Consider the following 21,376-nt stretch of genomic DNA (forward strand, 5'->3'; position numbering starts at 1 on the left):
ATGACACAATACACATGTGGAAAATGCTGACAATGGACAACGGCACAAACTGCAGAGAAAGTCCACTGACCCCTGCGTCGTTGGAGAGGTCGTTGACTGCGCCTATCCTCAGCTTGTCGCGATCCGCACCCTCCTGGTCAGGTGAAGGCTCCTGAAACGGTAAACAGCAGGAGCACTTTATTAGTCAAAAGGAGCCTGCAAGTCACGCATACTCTCAAGAAACGATTAAGGAACGCCAGAACTCCACAGAATGAAAAGCGCAGCGAGGGTGTAATGTATTACAGTCGTACTGCAGAAACCCGCTGTTATATTCCCGGTGGTGCGTTTTCTCGACTGTTACGTTTTCTTGAGCCAGTCCCGACCAAGCCCCCATTGAATACCCATGCACTACAGACTTGTCCATTACGTCGCAACTGTGCCAGCGTTCCTGCATTCTACGTTGTGAATGTCACGTCGCGACAGTGCTTTACTCTGTGCTGCGGCATTTTGATAGCCTACGTTTAAAGTGAGCCGAAAGGCAACGGCACCTGGTCACCGCCGTGTTTGGTGCCTTCTGGCATGTTGTACCTATGCCAACACTGAGCACACTTACCGGCGGCGTGAATCTTATTGCAGCGATTGGTGCCGATCCATCGCTGCTACCACATGAGCGCTATAGCGAATGACCAAAGGCCCGAAAATGAAACTATGCCGCGCGACCGGCGCTGCACGAGATACAGTTGCGCGAGTTGGCTCCAAGGCACGCTTCTTGTGATCCGCTGTTGCCAACGGCTGTTTAAGTAGACGGAGAGCCGTAGCAAGGCATTTAGGAGATTCCGTGCATGTAAGTGATCACGAATGCTGCTGTTACCAGAAGTGAAAAAAAAATAATGTACAGTCAAACCCGCATATATCGAACTCTTAAAAAAAACGGGAATTAGTTCGATACATCATGTAATTCGAAATACAGCTTTAAGGGGGGACACTGGTCTTAAAGCTATTTTCATTATTTCTATGCCAATAATAATGAAATTTTACTGCATTGCCCAGTTTTTTGTGCTGATTTCAAATATGCCTTTCTTTTTTTTCTAAGCTAGTTATTACCCAAGTTACATCACATTAATTAGTCATTAATTAGAACCTCACTACAATGAAAATGGCTCAGCAAAAATTAAATTTTTAAACATGGCTACATAGCCTAATGAATAGAGAATGCAATGTTCAAGGCAGTTTTTCCATTTTATCCATGTGTGTAATTTAATGAAACTTTGAACATCAACGTTCAAAATGTGCTTGTCAAGCATTCAAAAGTTTGCAAAATCATTAATTTTTGAAGCCTGATAGGGGAATTCTGTCTTGAACATTGCAACCCCTGCACCTTAAGCTTCCTTTAGCAAAAAAAATTACATCTCTATCTGCTCTAGATGCAGAGATATCATTGTCCCAAAACAGCCGGGTGGCAAAAATTTGCAAATTGAGAAAAATGAGAAAAACCCAAATGGGCCACAATTTATTGAATATTCATAATGATATCTGCATATTTATATTTCCTGGGGGCTAATAAGCACCAGGCATGTAGTCTGACTGCTGCTTGGGGGTAGAGTGCCGCTTTTGCAGTGCCCGTTGCACACTTGCAGAAGAGGCCCGTTTGCGCATAGACTCGGTTGTTCGTCGCCTATCCTTCTCAGCCATCCTCTTCCTGTTACTTAGGCCAAGGTTAATGTCCAGCTCGCTGAGTATTTGGGAAGACGCTTGAAGACTGCCTGCATTGAAACGGACAACAGCCTCTGCAACAGCGGCTTGAACTGCAAATAATGATGCATGGCGCTCCTTTGGTGCCAGTGACCATATTAGCGAGTGCAAACTCTCGTTGCTGCTTTGAGTTTTTCCTCGCTGGCAACGCTCCAGCAGCTTTCGGTCTGCCAAGCGCTGATATATTGGCAATAGTTCCTTGCACACTTGCAATGGCAAGCTATATCTGTGCTTCGGAGTGGGCTCTCCCTTTGCTGCGGCAGCATTTTGGCGGCACCATGAGCTTGGGCCCGTTGGGCACAGGCTGTGATTTGACACATTATCATTTGATGTAACGTGGTGATACGTGGCCATCACTGCCTGCTGCATTGCTTCGACATCTCCGATGTGAGACTTCAGAGCCCAGCTGTAGTAGGCAGTCAACTTGTTCACAAGGTCGCCCGTGAGCTTGCCTTTGCCACTGAGGCTCTCTGTTCCCTCGCCTTTGTGCTTAGTAATCACATTGCGCAGGGCCGTGCCCATGCGCTTTTGCACATGGCTTGTGCAGTCCTCTTTCTGCACTTTTATAAAACCATACACATCAGCCTCCTGCAGTGCCAGAAATGTGCGGCTATCTCCATCACACAAAACTGTCGTGTATCGAAGGCCATGTTTCTCTAATGACCTTTGAAACATGACAAGTGCAGCCTGCACTTCCATCTCGCCAGATTTTTTTTCCGTGTTTTTCTGACACCTGTGGCTGCTCTTCCATGCCTCATACGATGGGTCACTTTCCGTAGGCCCGCGCTTGCACCCCGCACAGAAGTTGCTGAACACAACATAGTCTAGTACAAGTCCAGTGAACAGCTCAATCACTGCGGCCACACCGATGTGCGATGAATGACCCCGGGTCATCCACGAACCGTCGAACGAGACAGCGATATTTCCAGGGTTGTCCAAGTGCAACTCTGTGAAGAGCTCGCGAACGGAACGGGCGCTGTCCATCATCACTTTTTCGGCTGCGCGTGTTGTCGCGGGCGTCAGCTTGTTTTTCATGTAACCTTGCCAGGTTTTACTGTGAAGCCCTCTATGGGAGATATTCATTACTGCAAAGACATCGTTCAGTGCGGTTTGCCGATTTCCCGTACTTTGCATTGCCCGTGCAGCAAGAATATTAACAGTAAATGGACTTATTTTTTGGCTCCCTTGAGCGCGCGGCGAACTCCACGCAGATGAAATCTCGCCGCAGTTCACGCACAAGAGAGCGAGCCTCACGGCTAAACCGTATTCACGATCACCTTTAGAAACGTCCACGTTTCCGCCACACACCTTGCACTTGACGGCACTCAGCAGTTCGGTGAAAGATTCCAGATTCACAACAGTGAACGCAGTATCGTGTACACTGCCGTTGGCGTCTCGAAGCGGGCGATCGTCGCAGTTGCCGATGAAATCCTGTTTCCTCTGCGTTGCTGAAGTCGAATCGAGAGCTTGTAGCTTTTCTTTAGCTTTCGCTTCGATTTCGAGCAATTCCGAACGCTGTAGCATCCTGGTGTCGCAGCGTATGCGGCCGCTGTGCGTAGCTGTCGCCGAGCTCGTTAGGCTTACTTCGACGTCCGCTGACGCCGCTTCACCGGCCGCTGGCTCTTGCGCATTATCGGTGCTTTCCGATGATGCAGGACGTGAAGGAAGGTTGTTGACTCGCTTATTTCTTTTCCTCTGACCGAACTTGTGCCGCGAGTGGAATTTAATCGGCGACATCGTTGTGCGTCGGTCTCGCTTCTTTCAACAAAATGGCGCCGGGGACGCGTCTGCCAGCGACCAGCAGCAAGCCTAGCAGACGAAGCATGCGAGAATCCGCCAATGGGAGGGCTCGTTTCAGTCACGTGCTCATATCAGCGAATCGGACCTCGCGCTTTCTTTGTTGTTTGTGCTTCTTTTTCTCCGCGCCCATTCAGGGCATGCAAGCACAAGCGGCGGGAAATTGAAGCGTAGAGAGTCTTCTTTCAAACGAGACCAAGATGGCTGCGATCGGCGCGCTGAGACGAGCGTTCCAGGGAGTAGAAAATGCACCGTTTTTATCGTCTGCTCATGCACAAAATCAGGTGACGCGGTGATTTACATTTCGTAATACGGCAAAAATATTGATTTCTGGGAGACAAAAATTTGTGAAACTGGAGATTAATAGTTGTAGATTCCGAAAATGCCATTTTCAAAAATTCGACTTTTTGGTCATTTTTTGGTCCCAAAGACCCGTGTCCCCCCTTAAGTGGGGACACTGGTCTTTGGGACCAAAAAATGGCCCAAAAATCAATTTTTTAAAAATGACATTTTTGGACCCTATAGCTATTACAAGTTTTCTCTCCCAGGAAATCGGTAATTTGACCATATTAAATTTAGATCACTGAGTGGGCTCAATTTGTGCTGGAGCAGGCGATTTAACACCATGAAAATGTTGGACACCTGGCTGTCTTAATATGTCAATGCATCAACGTCTAGGACAGATAGACATGTCATTGTTTGCTAAGGGAAGCTGAAGGCAGAATGTATGCAATAATCAAAGCACAATTGTTGAATCACGCTTCAAGAATTTATAATTTTGCAAAGTTTATCTATGCATGACATTCCCATTTTGAATGCTGCTATTCCAAGTGCTGTAAAATTACTAATGAGGGCAAAATGGAAAAACTGCTTTGACTATTGCACTCTTTACTCATGACACTATGTAGCCATGGGTTAAAAATTATTTTTTATTGATCCATTTTTTTTTGTACCGAGGTACTAATAAATGACTAATTAAAACTAATTACTTAGGAATTAACAATGTAATTAAAAAAGCAATTTCATACTTGAAATCAGTATAAAAAACTGAGCAAGGTATTACAGTTCAATTTGGATTGGACAAAAAAAAGGAAAATAGGTCTAAGATCAGTGTCCCCCCCCTTAACGAATTTGACAATGAACAAACCGCACCTCAATAAAAAGCACTCTTTATTTTCTAAAGACATGTACGGCGGAACTATTAGTGCGAGAAATAGTCGCAGATCTTCTTCTGATTTTTGACATTGAAAGCATTATTGAGCATACATTTCTCAACGTTCTCAAGCGGCTGAAAACAGCTGTGCCCAAACCCTTCTATGGACGCAAAGTAGCGGCGAACAACACTCAGCGCGTTAAGTGCATCGAAACACGATGGCTGGTCGGAACTCGTTGGATCATCACAGTTATTGTCGCCGGCGACATCCTTAGTCAGATCGGCAATGATGCCTTCGTTAGCGAGGTCTCCGGTAGTCGGAACATCGTCGTAGACGGAGACGCAGTCTGTTGCTGCAGTCCCATCACAAACAGCACCCGGGAACTTGGAAAGCTGGCTGAACAATCATCAAGTTCCTCAAGTGGTTCACGGCTATAGAGGGGTTCAGTTGTTAGATGAGCTTTGAAGATACTGGCAGGTTCTGTAACTTCACAGCAGCCATCTTTTACGGAGCGGACGAGCTCAGCACTCCCACAACACAACAAAGCACACCAAATGAAGCAGCTGAGTGAGTGAGAGAGAGTGTGCGGTCGAACCACTTTTGCTAGGGGTGGCCGGGTGGCTGTCTGAGGGAGTGAGAGCAGCGCTGTGCGAGCGCTGTTGGGCTGAACACTTTGTTGAAGGGGGGGAGGGGGTATTGGCGCAGCTCGCCCGGCCGCCGCACAGGGAAGCCAACTTTTGGGGTGTTTTTTCGTGGCTTAAGTTCGATATATCGAGCACGGCTGCTATTTTTGTTAGATACATTCGTATTTTGTAGCGACAGCTACATTACGGTAGCATTTCGAGCCTTCAGCGTGGCGGTGGCGCGTGGCGGTGGCACGTGACCATGGCGGCAGCATGCGACGGTGGCGGTGCAGCCACGCCGTGGCTGCACCGCCACTGCCCCATGGTGCGGAGTAGCTGCTGCTGCCGGCGGCACAGCACGCCGGCGAAACCAAGCTGCCACAGCTATGCGCATGCGCCGTGTCAAGTGGGACGAAGATGAAGAAGGAACGCCCAGCGAAACAGAGCGGCGAAAGACTGACTTTGCAATTCAACTGAGCAAGTTCCACTCGGCCAGCTGCAGCTATCTCGTCACTCCAGGTTTAACCAGAGCTAAACCATCACCAATTTCTTTTGCTATATATTCTCATTTTAACAATTCAATCTTCATAAATTGTTCGATATACGGGGTAATTCGATGTAAACGGGTTCCATATAGTCGGGTTTGACTGTTTTCTTGCTGGTACGTTTTTCGCAGTCCCCTGAAAAACGTAACAGCGGGATTCCACTGCAGTAACCTTGTTTTCGCATTCTTATCTTTCACATGCTGCAACAGCTGTTCGTTTTCCAGGGGCTCATAAAAGACAAGTACTCGCAACAGCAGCTTAACTGCAACGCATCAGCAAAGCTTCCCGGAGCTTTCGGGAAACCAACGCAGCTACCCACAATGTGCACAACCCACCTGGCCACCATTGTCCCCTTCGAGGTACACAACGCCCGTTGATCTCCGCTTTGGTCGCCGTCGCCTCGAAATTGCCGACTGCACGTTCGTCTTGGCATCGTCCTTGTCTCCGTCCCCGGCTGCATGCATCAAAAGATAAGCACAATTTTAGGCCAAAAGTGGTCTTTTCAACGTCACCTGCCAGCTTTCACAACTCCTGCTGCAGAGGTCTCACGGCTCTCACTTTTCCTGCGGCGGCAGTTTTATTTTTTTTTGGCTATAGATGACACCATTGATTTGCATTCCGTAAGTTCACTTATTGCCACAACAAACCCTGTCAGCCCTTCAGATGACCTAGAAGACTTGTATGCAGTTTCTCTTTTGCAGAACATGCTGATCATGCCCTCTAGTCTGTTAATTATACTAAGCCATTTAAATAAAATGCCAGCAACAAGAAAACCGTATTCACGTTCAGACAGAAATATTTTAAGAACGAAAAACTTGCATTTTATGAGTTATGAATTTTCAGCAAGCACGCGAAGGTTGGGCACAGCAGACCGCTAAATACCACTTCAGTGCTAAAATGAGCAAGATCCAGTCAACAATTCAGCTTTGAGAGGCATTTACAAGTATGAAAAAAAAAAAGCCATCAGCATGGCCTCGTGGCAACACTGGGCACCACACAGCCAACGCACCTTCTCTGTTGGTGGTGTCATCCGCAATGCCCCTTGGCCGGATGGGGGACTGTGACAGTGTGGCTGATGTCGCCACCCGACGTGGCAGTGACCCCTCGTTGACCTCGCCCTCTGGGCATGGTGAAGGTCACCACAGGTGTGGTCTCCGGACTGCTGGGGACCACTCGGACCGCAGGAGGCTCTTCCTCCTGGAAGCAATGTGGGGAACGAAAGATGATGCCACACGACTAAGACGCAAAGAACTCGGGAAAACTGTACACAGACCCTCCCAACTCGTCTCGCTCCAAGGCCACGGAGCCTCTGCAACCGCTCAAAGCATTTGCATCCCACTACTCATGTGCTCCTTATTCAACCCGCCCAATAAGTAACAACCAGAGATGGCATGGAGCTGGACAAAGCACAGACAGCAAAGACTCAGCAATATGCTAACTTCCAACAACTCTGGCCTGTCAACCTGAGAAAGAAAAAAAATTCGCTAGACGTTTTCCTTTTGTGGTAGTGCAAAATGCTGATGCTTGTCAGAATGTTCAGTAACTCTGGGTGTGGAACGCCTGTTGCATTTATGCCACTACATCTGCATTAGCACCACGGCTAACCGCCAGTCTTTGCTGAAAGTGACGGAGAAGCCGGAGTGCAGTGACCGATCAGGATGTGGAGGTAGAAGTGCAAAGGCAGGATGGTCGTTTATGCATCTATATAAGTTGGGCAACCACTGTGAAAAGGCATGGCGCATTAAGTGAGGGGGAGCTGGGGCAATGCCAAATGCTGATGCCAGTCTGACAGCTGACTCTGCATAAAGGTGCAAAAAGTGCGGGGTAGACGTGAGTCACACTTGCGACCGTGTGTCACTCAATCATTCATTTTCCCATAATCCCTACGCGTACAGCGGTTGTAGGGAGCAAGGGTTAGGGCTTTCTGGTGCACAAAGCTGACCTTGCGGTTTACAGGAGCAGCTGTGCAGGATTGTACGTCACTGGGGTGCAGGGATGCAACCTGCGTAAACACCACCCACGTCGACCTCTGTCAAGAAAAACGCCCATCCAAATGGGGGGGTGTCAACCTAAACATAGCAAAGCCGACCTGGGTATCTGCATGGTCTTAGGCAGCTTTTGACGAGTGGCAGGTAGTACATGCCCAGTGCTGGTGCCCATTCTTGGCAGGACGTATGGCACCACGTATGAGAAAAAGTGATTAAAAGTGCAAATCGGTTTCTGCTCAAGAAAATTTGAATTGCATGCCGTTTACTTGGCTTTTTTGTGCTAGTGGTTGCTTTTTTGGAAGCACCGTAGGTCACACAAGTGCAAACTCTCTATTACTTCCGATTATATCTCCGGGGCGTGTGTCGCACCGGAATGTGGAACCCACAGGGACCATTAGCAGTCCGGTTTGCCGCTAGTCCACGCGAATACGGAAGGCTAGGGGTGGAGCACCATTTTTTTCGCTTTTGATCTCCCCTGCCTTCAAAACTGCTTGTTCCTTGTGATTGCATCGTAATATGTTTACTGCCTTCAGTTTCACACGCGTCGCGATGCCATCCTGCGGGAAACTGCGAAACAAACTGCGGTGGCTATGAGTTGGAGGGCTGACTTTAACTCTTTCGCTGCCGCACCATAGGCGACCGGGCATATATGACCAACGTTTTGAAAAAAGCCGCCGAAAATTCATTTCGGCGCTTGCGGACATGCTGCGCCCATCTAGGTTCTTTCTATAGAACCAAGATCATAATTGCAGCTTTTGTTTTCAGTTTAAAACGTGTGTGTGTGTGTGTGTGTGTGTGTGTGTGTGTGCGCGCGCGGGGGGGGGGGGGGGGGGGGGCGTGAAAAATGAAACTTTGAACGGTGGCAGCACCGTCAGCAGGCGAACATGGCGTCCGCATCGCTGCCCACTCCTCGAAATCGAAATCCGGCACCGAGCGCTGTGGCTGGTGTCGGTTCCGGTTTTTGCGACGAACGTGGCGGTGATAAGTAGACAACGATGTACAAACATCGGATTTCGGTTCCGACAGCAAGACTTCGTCTCAGGGGCCTGGAACATCAGCGTGTATTCGCACGCAAGTTTTGTTTTCGTTCGCTCTGCGTTTTCTGCAGAGCATGCGGTTTGTAACTGATCAGAGTGGTATATTTTTGTGCTTCAGTGCCTTCACAACATATGGCCATGACAGTTTGCCAAATGCTCAAGGTAGCGTCGTGTTTTCTCAACTGAGACAACGGCCAGGTGTCATGTCGGCGCACCGCTGCGGAACGGCGTTCGGAGATTCGCTCAACCTTCCGGCTTCTTCCTGATGTTCTTCACGGCGAAGGTGATGAACACTCTGTATGAAAACACTACTAAGTACGCTTGCATAAAGTTTTTGGACAGGCAAACATATACGCTCGGCGTGACGGCTCATAGAAAGAGGTGAATCCGTTGGACAAGTTCATTGGAATCATTATACACATGGGAATTGTTGACCTGCCGCGACTATATCTGTAATGGAATACAGGAATAATCTATTCTGGCCTTCAGCCATCAAATGACATTTGCCGAAATCAGTTTTTCGCTTTGCTTGTTTTTCTGCACGTAGCGGACACGGAGGATTCAGTGGCGGCTGCATCTACTGGCAAGACTTGAAAGTGTCCTGGCTTTCGAACTACATCAATGAAAACTCATCGATCCTGATGTTCCAGAGCTTGCCCAAAACGCCAAATTTGGTCAGCTGGCTTTCAGGAAGCAGCTCATTCAACAAATCTTAGAGTATCGATGAAGTAGAAGAAGTCCACACCCCCAATCCTCCCATAGAATCCATTCGTCACCAATCGAAAAAAAAATCAAAAAAGAAGGAACTGCAAGCTCTGCTATCAGAGAACAGAACATGAACAAATATCAAACGTTATGTGCAGCAGCTGTCAAGTCTACCTCGGATTCACATCTTCACGTGGTTGCTTTTCACAGTGGCACCACAAGTGATGACCGCCGACTTGACCGGCTATGGAAAGTGCAATAACTTTTGCTCAGAGCTGAAACTTGGAGGAATGACAGCTATAAACATCTGAACCAGTTTGTTGTGTACAGTAGCCGACAGGTAATTCGGACTCCAATAATTCGGACTTGCAGGATATTTCGGACCTAAATGAGGCCCCGTCAGTCACCTCATAGAAGCGCATACATATTCGCGACAGATATTTCGGGCTTCAAAAGTCCGAAAGTTCGATTTTTCGGACTAATTTCAGTCACCCGCGGGCCAAAATCAGCCATCTTATCGGCTTTCGCTAGCGCAAAAGGTGACATCTTGAATTGAGGTGGATTTACGCTGCAGTTGGATTGGCTTGACATGCTTTCGGTACCTCATTTTTGCCAGTAGAGGTCTCTGCGATCTCTTACACTTCGAGGTGACAGTTGGATTGTCATCGCTGTCAACTTACTTTTGTCGCCAATGTTGTCGCAGGCAGTTATCGCTTGTCCCATGCGTTGAAAATTGGTTGCTGGGCAAAGGAAATTGCGCAGTAGCTATCTCACATCTCAGCGGACACTTGAATCGCGCATTAAGAAAAGGGATAAAGGAGGGACTGAGAGAAGAAAGGAAGAAAGAGGTATCATAGTCGAGGGCTCCGGAATAATTTCGACCACCTTGGGATATTTAACCTGCACTGACATCGCACAGCACACGGGCGCCTTTGTGTTTCGCCTCCATCGACCGCCGTGTTCAGGTTCGAACCTGGTTAGTCCGGATCAGTAGCTGAGCGCCCTAATCACTGAGCCACCACGGCGGGTCTCGTACGTTCGCCATTTCGTCACTTGGGTTTCTCTGACCGCGTCGACCGAGTGGCGCTCAGTCGAGACGAAGTTGCATCCATTCGCCGTTTTGTGATTGCGTCCGGCGGTTCCCCCGCTTTGAACGAAAGTGCCTTGTCTTTGCGTGTGTTTGACGAGCGGTGTGGTGCACACTCGGGCTGTGGACAACATTGCCCCTCCGGGTCCATCAAAGAAGCGTGGGAAGTGTTCAATTAAATGCCGTGACCTTGCTGTCTAGCATGCACAGTGAAAGCAAAACTTTGGCGCAAATCATCGCCAGCAAAAGAAATTTGCTGCAAGGTAAAATCAGTGACATTTTTAAGCCGATCTCATCTCAATCTGATTTTTTTTTTGGTACTTCACAGATTTTTCGGACTGTTCGATTATACAGACCATTCTTTGGGTCCCTTCGAGTCCGAAAAATCGGTCGGCGACTGTATTCCAGTTTTCCTGTAATCAAGTTCACACTTAGTGCAGCCGGTAATTTTTTTTTTTCTGTATACTTTTTCAGTGTTTTTGCCAGATTTGACTAATAAATGTTGAAGTACTTTTGCACATACGACTCTGCTGTTTGTTTCGTTCAAAAGTGTAACTAATAAGCTACACTTTCATGTGCAGCAATATGCGCTGGGTTTGTTACTTCTTATGAAAAAAAATTTTCTTTCAGTACACACCCAATCGTCCATATATCTGCGGTAGCGAAAGAGTTGAGGCAGCAATATACAGTAATTGCAAAGCTGTCTAATAATGGCAGCGTGTTCCCGCATCGAAATCCGAAATTTTTTGCCTGGGCCCCATTCTTTGCAGTGTTTGGCTAATTTGAAAACCACGGTTAATTCAAATATTTTTTCATGGCTCCAATAGCTTCGAACTAACGAGGCTTTACAGTAGATATTGGCTAAATAAATGCTCCAAACAAGCAAACATTAATTTACTCCATCAGGTACCACCCAGTGACCTACCTTCTCCTTGTCTCTGTTCCTCCAGGAATGCCGGCGCACCAAATCGTCTGCCGCGCCCGTTGTCATGGTTGTAGTGGTGGTTGTAGCGGTGGGTGCCATGCTGATGACAGTCGCTGGCGGTGGTTTGTCTTCTTTCTTGTCTTCAAGTTCCTGCTGGCGCTTCAGCAGCTGTAGCTCGGCTGACTTGACGTCCTCAAGCGTCACGCCCTGAATTGAGGGAAAGAAGTCAAGACAAAGCCAATTATATGTTATTGTCGTTTGAGCTAAGGGAGTAATTACTCATTAGCATCCACCCAAGCACAGCCACAGGGCTACAGAGGAAAGAGCTTTCTCAGAAATCTCAACAAAGATTTGTTTTCGCCCAGGGCTCAAACCAGTCGGCCAACAGCTGGTGAGGCCGAATCGATCAAAAACTTGAAGTAGGAACTGGGTTACACCCCTGTCACACAAGCACTTGTAAGGCCTTAGAAATTAAGGTCCTTTGCCCCAAAGGCGCGTGACGCGCATCTACACGGAAAAGCGTTGAGACCTTTGCGATAGAGGTCCGTAGCATAAAGGCGGCAGTCAGCGGCCTTAAAGTTGCTTAAAGGAGCAACCCAGACGGCAGCGCCAGCTAGCGAGCTCAAAGAATAAAAAATTGACACAATTTTTAGTTTAGAAACTGTAAAAAATATCTAATTTATCTTATTGAATGGTTAATTTTGCGTTACAGTGCAGTTAACAGTAGAGGAGGCTATGACTAAAGACATCCACACTGCTAAGAAAGGACTTGGACGCTTTTCAGCAGCCGCATCGACACACACGTGCTTGCGCATCTCGCTTTGCTGTTTTTTCTTCGTTTGCTCTTTGTTGTGTGCGTGTTTTGAGTTTTTTTGTGTGCACAAAGACACAAGCAACAAAGCACGCTTCTCGAACACAACGAGGAGCCGAACGGAAAAGTGCGCCTACCGTGGTCGGACCGAGAACGATGAAAAGAAAAAAAGAAACTTTGTTTTAAAATATTCGTTTCTCACCGTCAGAACGGTCGTTTATTATCGTGATAGCTACTTTTTCCAACATAAACGAAAGCACTCTTAGCTGAAGTGCTACCGTCTGCTTTAATTTCATAATGTTACTAGCGCCGCTGCACACACAGCAGTGACTTTTGGCATTCACGGAGGCCGCGTTCTAGCTCCTTTGGATTTGCCGTGTAGCAGCGTCGCTGCTCCTTTTCGGTTTTCCTCCTTTAGTGCAATAAGACAACTTTACGGCAAAGGCCGAGAAGAAGTCCCGTGTGACAGGGGTATTAGTCTGGTGCTGGCCTTTACCATCTCCCCACTGAGAAATCAATGCGAGTTGAATCTATCCTAAGGCAGGGTTCCTAAAACACTGCGCCAGACTTTACACTCCACTGTGTGATGAAATGACTGCTCGACTACAGTTTCTCTGCATCTCTCGAATACAATTACAAGCGTGTCTGAAAACCTTCACAGGCTACGCAAAGGTGGCGATCATTCTGCCCCTATTACAGTAGAATCTCAATCATACGAATCTGACGAGGTCACGAAAAATATTCCTATCATCCAAAACGAACAAAATTTGTATGCAGAATTTGCGCAAATCTGTTTTCAGCCGAAGGGATTTACCTATGGCTGCGCACCCCCACTGACTCATGGTGTCACCGATGCAAGGGCCGAGCATTGCCACCGACTACTCGCGGCATCGGCAACGTATGGGTAGCAAGTACTCGGTGCTTGAGGGTGCCGTCGCGGCTTGCGCAGTCGTATCATCTGTGGTGGGACGGGGGTTGTTTGTAACACTCGAATTTCTGCCCACTGCACACAATGCTTTGGCCAGAGCATTTTATGAATTCGTACCATGCCAAAATTCGCATCACTGAGATTCTACTCACAAGCTGTTTATTTCTTCATTACCATGCCGAGTTGCCAAATGATTCCACTGGCTAGACCACCTAAGGTGACCGTCAAGAGCTTGTGGCAAGCTATTAAAACTGCTTTTGCGAGCTGCACGCATTTGTGCAGAGAAGAACCTCATAATCATGCTCCAGGCATTAACCCTGGATGACAAACGTGCAGAATTAATTCTGGGTGGTGCAGGGTTTTGGTGAAATGTATACACTCAATTCACCCCCCCCCCCCCCCACCCCCACCCCCACACAATATCAAACTGTCAGATTATTTTAAAAAGGCTCCCTCTTAAAATGTGCATAACTGGAACAAGTTCTTGGTCCCCTCCAGAGTTCAAGTTATCAAGAAATGACTATAGTACACCTAGAAAAGAAGCAAGGAGAGAATTCAATGCACAGCACTTAAAACCCATCACTAATTATGTGACAGTGTTTGTATCAAGCATGAACTAATTTAGAAGCACTTGAGCCGAGCTGCTCATGTTTGTGCGATAATGCTGGAGAAATGCGTAGTCTCACCTGTGTCGACCTCCTTGTCTCTCGAACTCGCTTCGCATGTGCTTTCCGCTGCGTTTCAGATTCCTCGTCCCGGACCGGCAGCACAAAGGTCCTGTTCACGAAGGCAGAGACAAAAAAATTAATATGCAAGCAACACTGCCAAAATTAGGCCGATAGCCCCTGATGCACACGGAAGCCGAGGGACAAAGCTATTAGTAGCTAATGGGCCCTGTGATGCCAATTTGTCGGCAGTTTGTGGTTTGCGAGATTTAAGGTCCCAATGCTGCCCACGGGATATGAGACATTTTGCAGACATTTTTGCAGTTCATCAGAACTGGTCAAAATTAATCTGCAGCACTCCACTACAATGTCCCTTACAGCTCATGTGCACGTTTGGGACGTTAACCCCCAAAATACAATACAGTGTTAGCCCCGACATCCGAGATCATCCCCTACTTCTTTATGGAAAACAGACTACAGAGGCTGTAGAGACTACAGAGCGAGAGGCTCCAACGCAGAACCTTTTCGTGATGCTCTCGTTGGAGGGTGGTGTCGATGGCGCTGTAGATGTGACCTCCGTGACCCCGCTGTCTGCGCTGACCCGCAGGGGCTTCCGAAGTGTGACGACGTCTGCAGGCGGTGAGGGCTCTTTCTTCTGCAAGATCGCAACACAGACACGGAGCACACTTAGGATCTCGGCGACATAGCAATGCAAATGTCTCCCAATGCCCTAAACAACCATGGCCACAATGTGCTCGAAAAGTCCGTCAAGCACGCGCTAACAGGTACCCAAATTTCAAACGATACCTAAAGGAAACGATACAGTACTGTACCCAGCTACAATTGTGCATGCATTCCAGTGTGAACTGCTAAGCAGTGACATAATGCCCCACCAAAACTTAAGGAAAGCAAAGGAGATATGCAGCATTTCAACCTGTGTTGTAAGCAGCTTACGACATCCAGAACATGGACACACTACTCACAACAAGGAACTCAAAATACACACCCCGAAAATGTACAAAGTAATGCAAGTCAGTAGTATAAAGGCCCAAGAAAGGGCAAACTAGCAAATCAGTAAGCAAGGACTTGTCTCAAGTGTGGACAATGCAGCTTGTAAGGTAGAAGTGAACAAATAATGGCAAAAACTGACAGCAACAAACTGTGGCTCCAATCTTTGAGACACCACTGCACTACCCCGCCAAACTTCTCCACTCCATCTTCTCACGAGATTCTCTGCTGCACTCAACTGCATTTCCCTTTCCTTCGTGCCAATTTTTCTGCACAGCGCAAGCAGCACTGCTGAAGTTCAGCTTCTTCTTTTTGATATCAGACAAAATATTCTCAATTAACATTTCTTCCAGAGTTTACACTGCTATTTGGTCTCATCACACAATGCGGCACCTTGACACCTCAAAGCACCAAAATGAGCGTTCTGGAACATGACCTCCATGGACACAAAGGGCAATGTTACGACAGCAACAACAAATACTTGCCTTGTCGTCGATGGTGATGGTTGCCACGGCAATGGGGGGTGGCTCGACGGTCCTCGGGGCCAGCCCGGGGTGTGCAACAGTCACCTCCGCGGAGACCGGCTCCGCGTTGTCGGGACTGGGCCGCCGCAGCCGCCGCAATGCCAGCGTCACCTCTTCCTCCTCTTTCTCTTTCTCTGGCTTGGGTTTGTTGTCCGCGTCGGCGCCCAGGTACGCGTTGCTCACCGCCCGGTTGACTTCGTTCTTGCGCGCCACCTGCCGCTCCTCCAGTGAGCTCGGATGCAACCGGATCTCCCGTTCTTCCGACTTGCGTTCCACTGCATGGAAACAGGCAGAAATTCATTCGAGAAATAAGCTACAGTCGAACCCGATTATATCGAACTCGTTTATACCAAACTGCCCCGTATATCGAACAATTTCTGAACACTGTAATGTTACAATGAGAACATGTAGGAAAAAGCACGGTTGAATCGAACAAAAATAGCAGCCGCAAGCGATATATCGAACTTCAACACTGCAAAATTTCCCCAGAAGGTGGCTTTCCCGCGCGGCAGCCGGGCCAGCTGCCGACACCCCCCTCCCAAAGTGGTTTAGCCCAACTGTGTGTGTGTGGCGCGGCTCTCCCTCCCTCAGACAGCCACCCCCTAGAAAAAGTGGTTCGACCCATCTCTCGCTCTGTCACAGCCACGTGGGACGTGCGCCTGCACACAGTTCAGTTGCAAGTCGCGTCCTCGGAATGTAGTGCTCGTCCGCTCTGTTTAACGAGATGGCTGCCGTGAAATGGCAGAACTTGACAATATCCGCAAAGCTAGAGATTATCAAAAGAGTTGAACGGTGAGAAAAGAAGTCGGATGTTGCCGCAGCGTACAGCATCCCAAGAAGCACGCTGAGTACGGTCTTGAAAAATAAGGCCAACATTAGGGCTAAGGCGGACAAGAGGCCTGGTGCTACTGGCACCCGCCGCGTACGCACGGCTGCATATGAAGACGTGGAGGCAGCAGTGTACAAGTGGTTCCTTGATGTCAGGTCACGGAACATCCCTGTTTCTGGCCCCATAATTGAGCAGAAAGCGAAGGATCTCGCTTTAATGCTGAACAGACCCAAGTTCAAAGGCGGTTCAGGCTGGCTGCAGCGCTTCAAAGAGCGCAACAGCATTGTCGGCCGGGCTGTCACCGGTGAAAGCTGCGCGGTGGACATCGGCAGTGTGCAGAAATGGATTGACGGAAATTGGAATGACATCACGGCAAGATATCATCCCCGCGATATGTTTAATGCCGATGAGACAGCCTTGTTCCGGCAAATGCTGCCCAACAAAACGCTGGCATGTCGTGACGATAAGTCCCACGGCGGGAAAGTTAAAAAAGCCTGATTATCGGTGTTGCTCGCCACCAACATTGATGGATCGAGCAAGCTTCGACCACTTGTGATTGGCAAGAGCAAGTCGCCGCGGTGCCTGAAGAATGCACTCTCTCTTCCGGTGACCTACGTGTCCAACGGAAAAGCTTGGATGACAAGTGAAGTTTTTGGCAAGTGGCTGAAGTCCTGGGACGACGACCTGGTAAGCAAAGGCAGAAAGGTCTGCTTACTCATTGATAATTGTTCTGCTCACCATTGTAAGGTCAGCGTCAGCAACATAGAGCTTCGCTTCCTGCCACCGAACACAACGTCGGTGCTGCAGCCTTTGGATCAAGGTGTCATTTGTGCACTGAAGGCAGGCTACAGAAAGCGCCTTGTGCAACGATTATTGCTAAATCTCCGCACTGGCCGGGAGTTGAAAATTGACCTCCTGGGCGCAATAACGATGTTGAATGCATCGTGGAACGACATCAAAAAAGAAACAATTCGAAATTGTTTCCGTCACTGTGGACTCTGTGCTTCCAGCGAGGCTGGCGCCAACTCAACTGAAAGTTGCGATGAACCCCTCGACATCGATGAACCACTAGAGGAACTTGACGATTTGTTAACACAGCTGTCAGAGTTCCCAGGTGCCGTTTGTGACGGGACTGCAGCTACAGACTTTGTCTCCGTTGACGACGATGTTGCAACTACCGGAGAGCTCGCTGACGAAGATATTGTTGCCGATCTGGCTAGGGATTTCGCCGGCGACGGTAACTATGAGGACCCAATGAGTTCCAACCCGCCCACGCGTTCTGAAGCACTTCATGCGCTGAGCGTTGTTCGTCGCCACTGCGCGTCCACAGAAGGCTGTGGACTCTGCTGTTCCCAGTCACTTGACAACATTGAAAAGTGCATGCTAAACAATTCTTTGAAAGCGAGAAAGCAGAAGACGATCAGCTACTATTTCTCGCGCTAATATGCGCGCCGTATATGTCTTTAGGAAGTAAAGAACACTTCTGGATGAAGTGCGCTTTGTACATTGTCAATTTCTTTAAACGTTCTATATCGAATTACACGATATATCGAACTAATTCCGGTTTTTTTGCGAGTTCGATATATGCGGGTTTGACTGTAGACTAAATTTCAGACGTTCAATGATCCTTCAAGGTTTCTAGATGGTAGATAAGACCAAAGTAGATAAAAGAAAATGATGGCAGCCTAGCGCTAATGGCAGAATGCACCACATGCAGTGCATAATTGCATATGTAGCTACTACCACTCGCTCAGCCTGCCACCATCTCCATAGCTGTCCACCATACCACATCCAGTGCTGGGCGAAGTACCCCCCACATGGTCCACCACCACTCCTTGCCATGACCGACATGTTCTTAACTCTCCCTGCCTCTCACAGCCTTCCCCTCTCCTCTAGTTACTATTCCTGGTGACTTTTACGCATGCCACATTAGAGCCTTCTCCAAGCCCTGGATGCCCGGCCCAGAGTAACCAGTTTCTCTTTAACCCTTGAAATGTCCCCCAAACAACAATGTCGCTGAGAAGAGAGCGTGCCCCCTAATGAGAACATACCCCAGCTGAGAATGTACACCGGCTACAATGACCCCTGCTTGAGGGGACTGCCCCTCATGACGAGATTGTTCGTGTTCTCCTCAACGAGATTGTTACCCCTTACAAGATGGTCTCTCCAGACGAGATGGCGCTCCCCTTCGACGAGACTGTGCCCTGACTAGACAGCGTCCCTCCTGACAGGTAGTATGCATCAATGTCACAGTGGAATGCGATTTTGGCTAACACGAAGCACGGCGAAAGGCCACACGCATGTCTAATAATCTTTCTGCCACTGCCATACCGCATGCAGCATCACAGAATTATGCTCATACAACCTTTGTCCATAAAGTTTCGAGACCGATTTAACTTCTTCTCTAGACATGATTCCACAAAACAAATGTTGGTGCATATGTGTAGCACCATCTTTTTGGGCTAACCTGAGCTATTTATTTTAATTGCTGTGGCAGCCGCTAGATGGCACTATATGTAGAAAAATACGTTGTCACTAGTCGTCTGCGCATTCTACTGTGAGTGAATGTGGAGAGATGGACGTCCACCTCGAACAGCATGTAAACATAAAATTCTGTGTGAAGCTTGGCAAGACAGCCACACAGACGTATGAGCTACTTCGTGACTCTTACGGCAACGAGACATAATCGCGGGGGCGAGTTTTCGAGTGGCACAAGAGGTTCGTTTCGGGGAGAACGTCGGTGGAAGACGACCGAAGGCAGCAATGCCCTTCAACCTCACGGAGTGAAAACAACGTGGCTCCGATCAGGGAAATCGTACAGCAAGATCTCACCATTACAGTCCGCATGCTATCAGATGCTCGCGACATTAGTAACACAACATGCCACCAAATTTTGCGTGAGAACTTGGGGAAATGAAAGCCGAATGCCAGACATGTGCCGCACTCCCTTACACAGGACCAGAAGGTCACGCGGGCATCAGTGAGCGCTGATTTGCTCTCCGAGGCAGAGATGAATGCTGCATTCGTCGACAGCATCATTGCAGGAGACGAAACATGGTGTTTTCAATATAATCCTCAAACAAAGAGGCACAGCGCCGAATGGCAGTCCACAAGCTCTCTGGCGTCGAGAAAGATGTGGCGACAGAAGAGCAAAACAAAGACGATGCTGATAGTTTTCTTCGATGCCAAAGGTATCATACACTACGAATTCGTCCCACAAGGGCAGACAGTGAATCAGGAATTTTATATTCGCGTGCTCCAACACATGCGTGATGCACTGCAACGCCGTCGCCCCGACTTATGGCATCTGGACAATGGAGCCTTCTCCACGATAACAGAAGGCCGCACACTGCTCTCAGCGTGACGAAATTTCTCGCCAAGCACAGCATTACTGTACTTCCCCATCCGCCATACTCGCCTGACCTCTCCCCATGCGATTTTTTTTCCTGTTTCCTCGTTGAAGTGAGCCGTAAAAGGATGGGGGGCATGGAGGCCATTCAAGACGCCACGACAAAGGAGCTGACAGCCCTGCCAAAAGAAGCGTTTTTAAACTGTTTCCAAGACCTCAAGAAATGTTGGAAGCTGTGTATAGACTGCAAGGGAGACTATTTCGAAGGGGTGCTACACAAATGATTTCAATGTTAAACGCATTTTTTTTAACGGACTCAGTCTCTGAACTTTACGGACAAAGGTTGTAATAATGCCCTGTGAATATCTCTTATAACACTACACCTGCAGAGGGTGCATCTCCCCTGACAACAATTGCGTAAGACTGCCCGGAGGATGAGGACGACAAGAACGCCCCTCCCGACAAGTGTCCCGACAAGAGTGGCCCCTCCCGACAACAGTTTCCCGCTCCCAATATTTTCCCTCCTGATGAGGCTGCCCACACGACTAAAATGTGTCCCCTGAAGAAAATGTCCCCCGACAAGAATGTCCTCCCGATGAAAACTTTTCCCAAACAAGGACTTGTCCCAAGAATGTCCCAGTGTTGAATGCTTCCCTATACATGCTTCAACGGCAATTACAATTTGCACCGTAAAAAGAAAAATCCAGGCCACTGACCTTCTTCGTCAACCTTGGCAAGCAGGAGCTGTGATTCGATGGCGGTGCGCTCGGCTGAGGTGTCTTTGACCACCACGCTGTTCTTGTCGGCCAGGCTCATGCGTGTGACCGATGTGCGGCGCTTGAGGGGCGGAGGCCGCTGTGCTTTCCTCTCCAGGATCTCCTGGATCTCGGGACGCTCCTTCTGCATCTGCACAGCCACGGGAAAGACAATGTTCTATGCCAAGGCAGTGCCGGGTCATTAAGCTGGACAGAGGCATGAACAGCTTGAGGCCAGCATTTGATTAGGCAGAAGAAACTTGCAGCCGGGGGAAAGTTGCTGCCCAACAAAGAAGCTTGAAATTAAACCAAGGATGGCGTAGTAAGACTCGAACAGAAAATTCCAGAGCAATGTTAAGATGAAGAAAGAGCATGAAGGATTACAGAGTCGCTGCGAGTTAATGACAATTAAACTGGAGATGAACCTAGCCACGACATGTAATGAGAGCAGATAACCGAGAGCTAGTCAAGGTAACCAAGTGGATTCTAGAGGGAAAGGAAAATGCAGCCAGGCGCGGCAGAGTCTGGTGGAGAGACTGAAATAAGGAGAATAGCGCAAAACCAGTGCAGAATTAACAGCAACGCTACAAGATACACGCAGGCAGTCAGGGGACTCAGAGAGTGTGAAGCACTAATGGGGCAGGAGAGAGGAGACAAAAGCAGAAGGCACGCACGCTGTCCTGCTTCTTGCGGAGCTCCTCAAGGATGGGCAGCACCTCGGGGTCAGCCAGGTCGAAGCAGGTCTGGCCCACGTAGTTGGGCAGCGCCATGTTGGCCAAGTTCTCACAGAGGATGCGGCAGGCCGCCTTCTGGCCCCAGTGGGCGGCTGCGTGCAGGGGCGTCCACCCATCCACGTCCTGGGCGTTTAGATCCACCCCGGCCTGGATCAGCACACTGCATGGAAAGGCATGCGTT

General features: G+C 48.6%; 1 pseudogene across 1 annotated transcript in view; it reads right to left on the bottom strand.

Annotated features, from left to right (window-relative positions):
• LOC144104455 (protein phosphatase 1 regulatory subunit 12B-like) overlaps window positions 1–21,376 on the bottom strand; it is a 92,547-nt pseudogene that overhangs the window by 38,212 nt on the left and 32,959 nt on the right. The window contains exons 5-13 of the transcript XR_013308542.1: window positions 21,136–21,355; window positions 20,423–20,612; window positions 15,490–15,803; window positions 14,518–14,651; window positions 14,018–14,108; window positions 11,593–11,799; window positions 6,860–7,047; window positions 6,186–6,304; window positions 71–151 (exon numbers count right to left, since the gene is read on the bottom strand). The product of XR_013308542.1 is annotated as a protein phosphatase 1 regulatory subunit 12B-like (transcript). The remainder of the gene's footprint in view (window positions 1–70; window positions 152–6,185; window positions 6,305–6,859; window positions 7,048–11,592; window positions 11,800–14,017; window positions 14,109–14,517; window positions 14,652–15,489; window positions 15,804–20,422; window positions 20,613–21,135; window positions 21,356–21,376) is intronic.

This window comes from Amblyomma americanum, chromosome 9, assembly GCF_052857255.1.
Source record: "Amblyomma americanum isolate KBUSLIRL-KWMA chromosome 9, ASM5285725v1, whole genome shotgun sequence".
Lineage (NCBI taxonomy): Eukaryota > Metazoa > Arthropoda > Arachnida > Ixodida > Ixodidae > Amblyomma > Amblyomma americanum.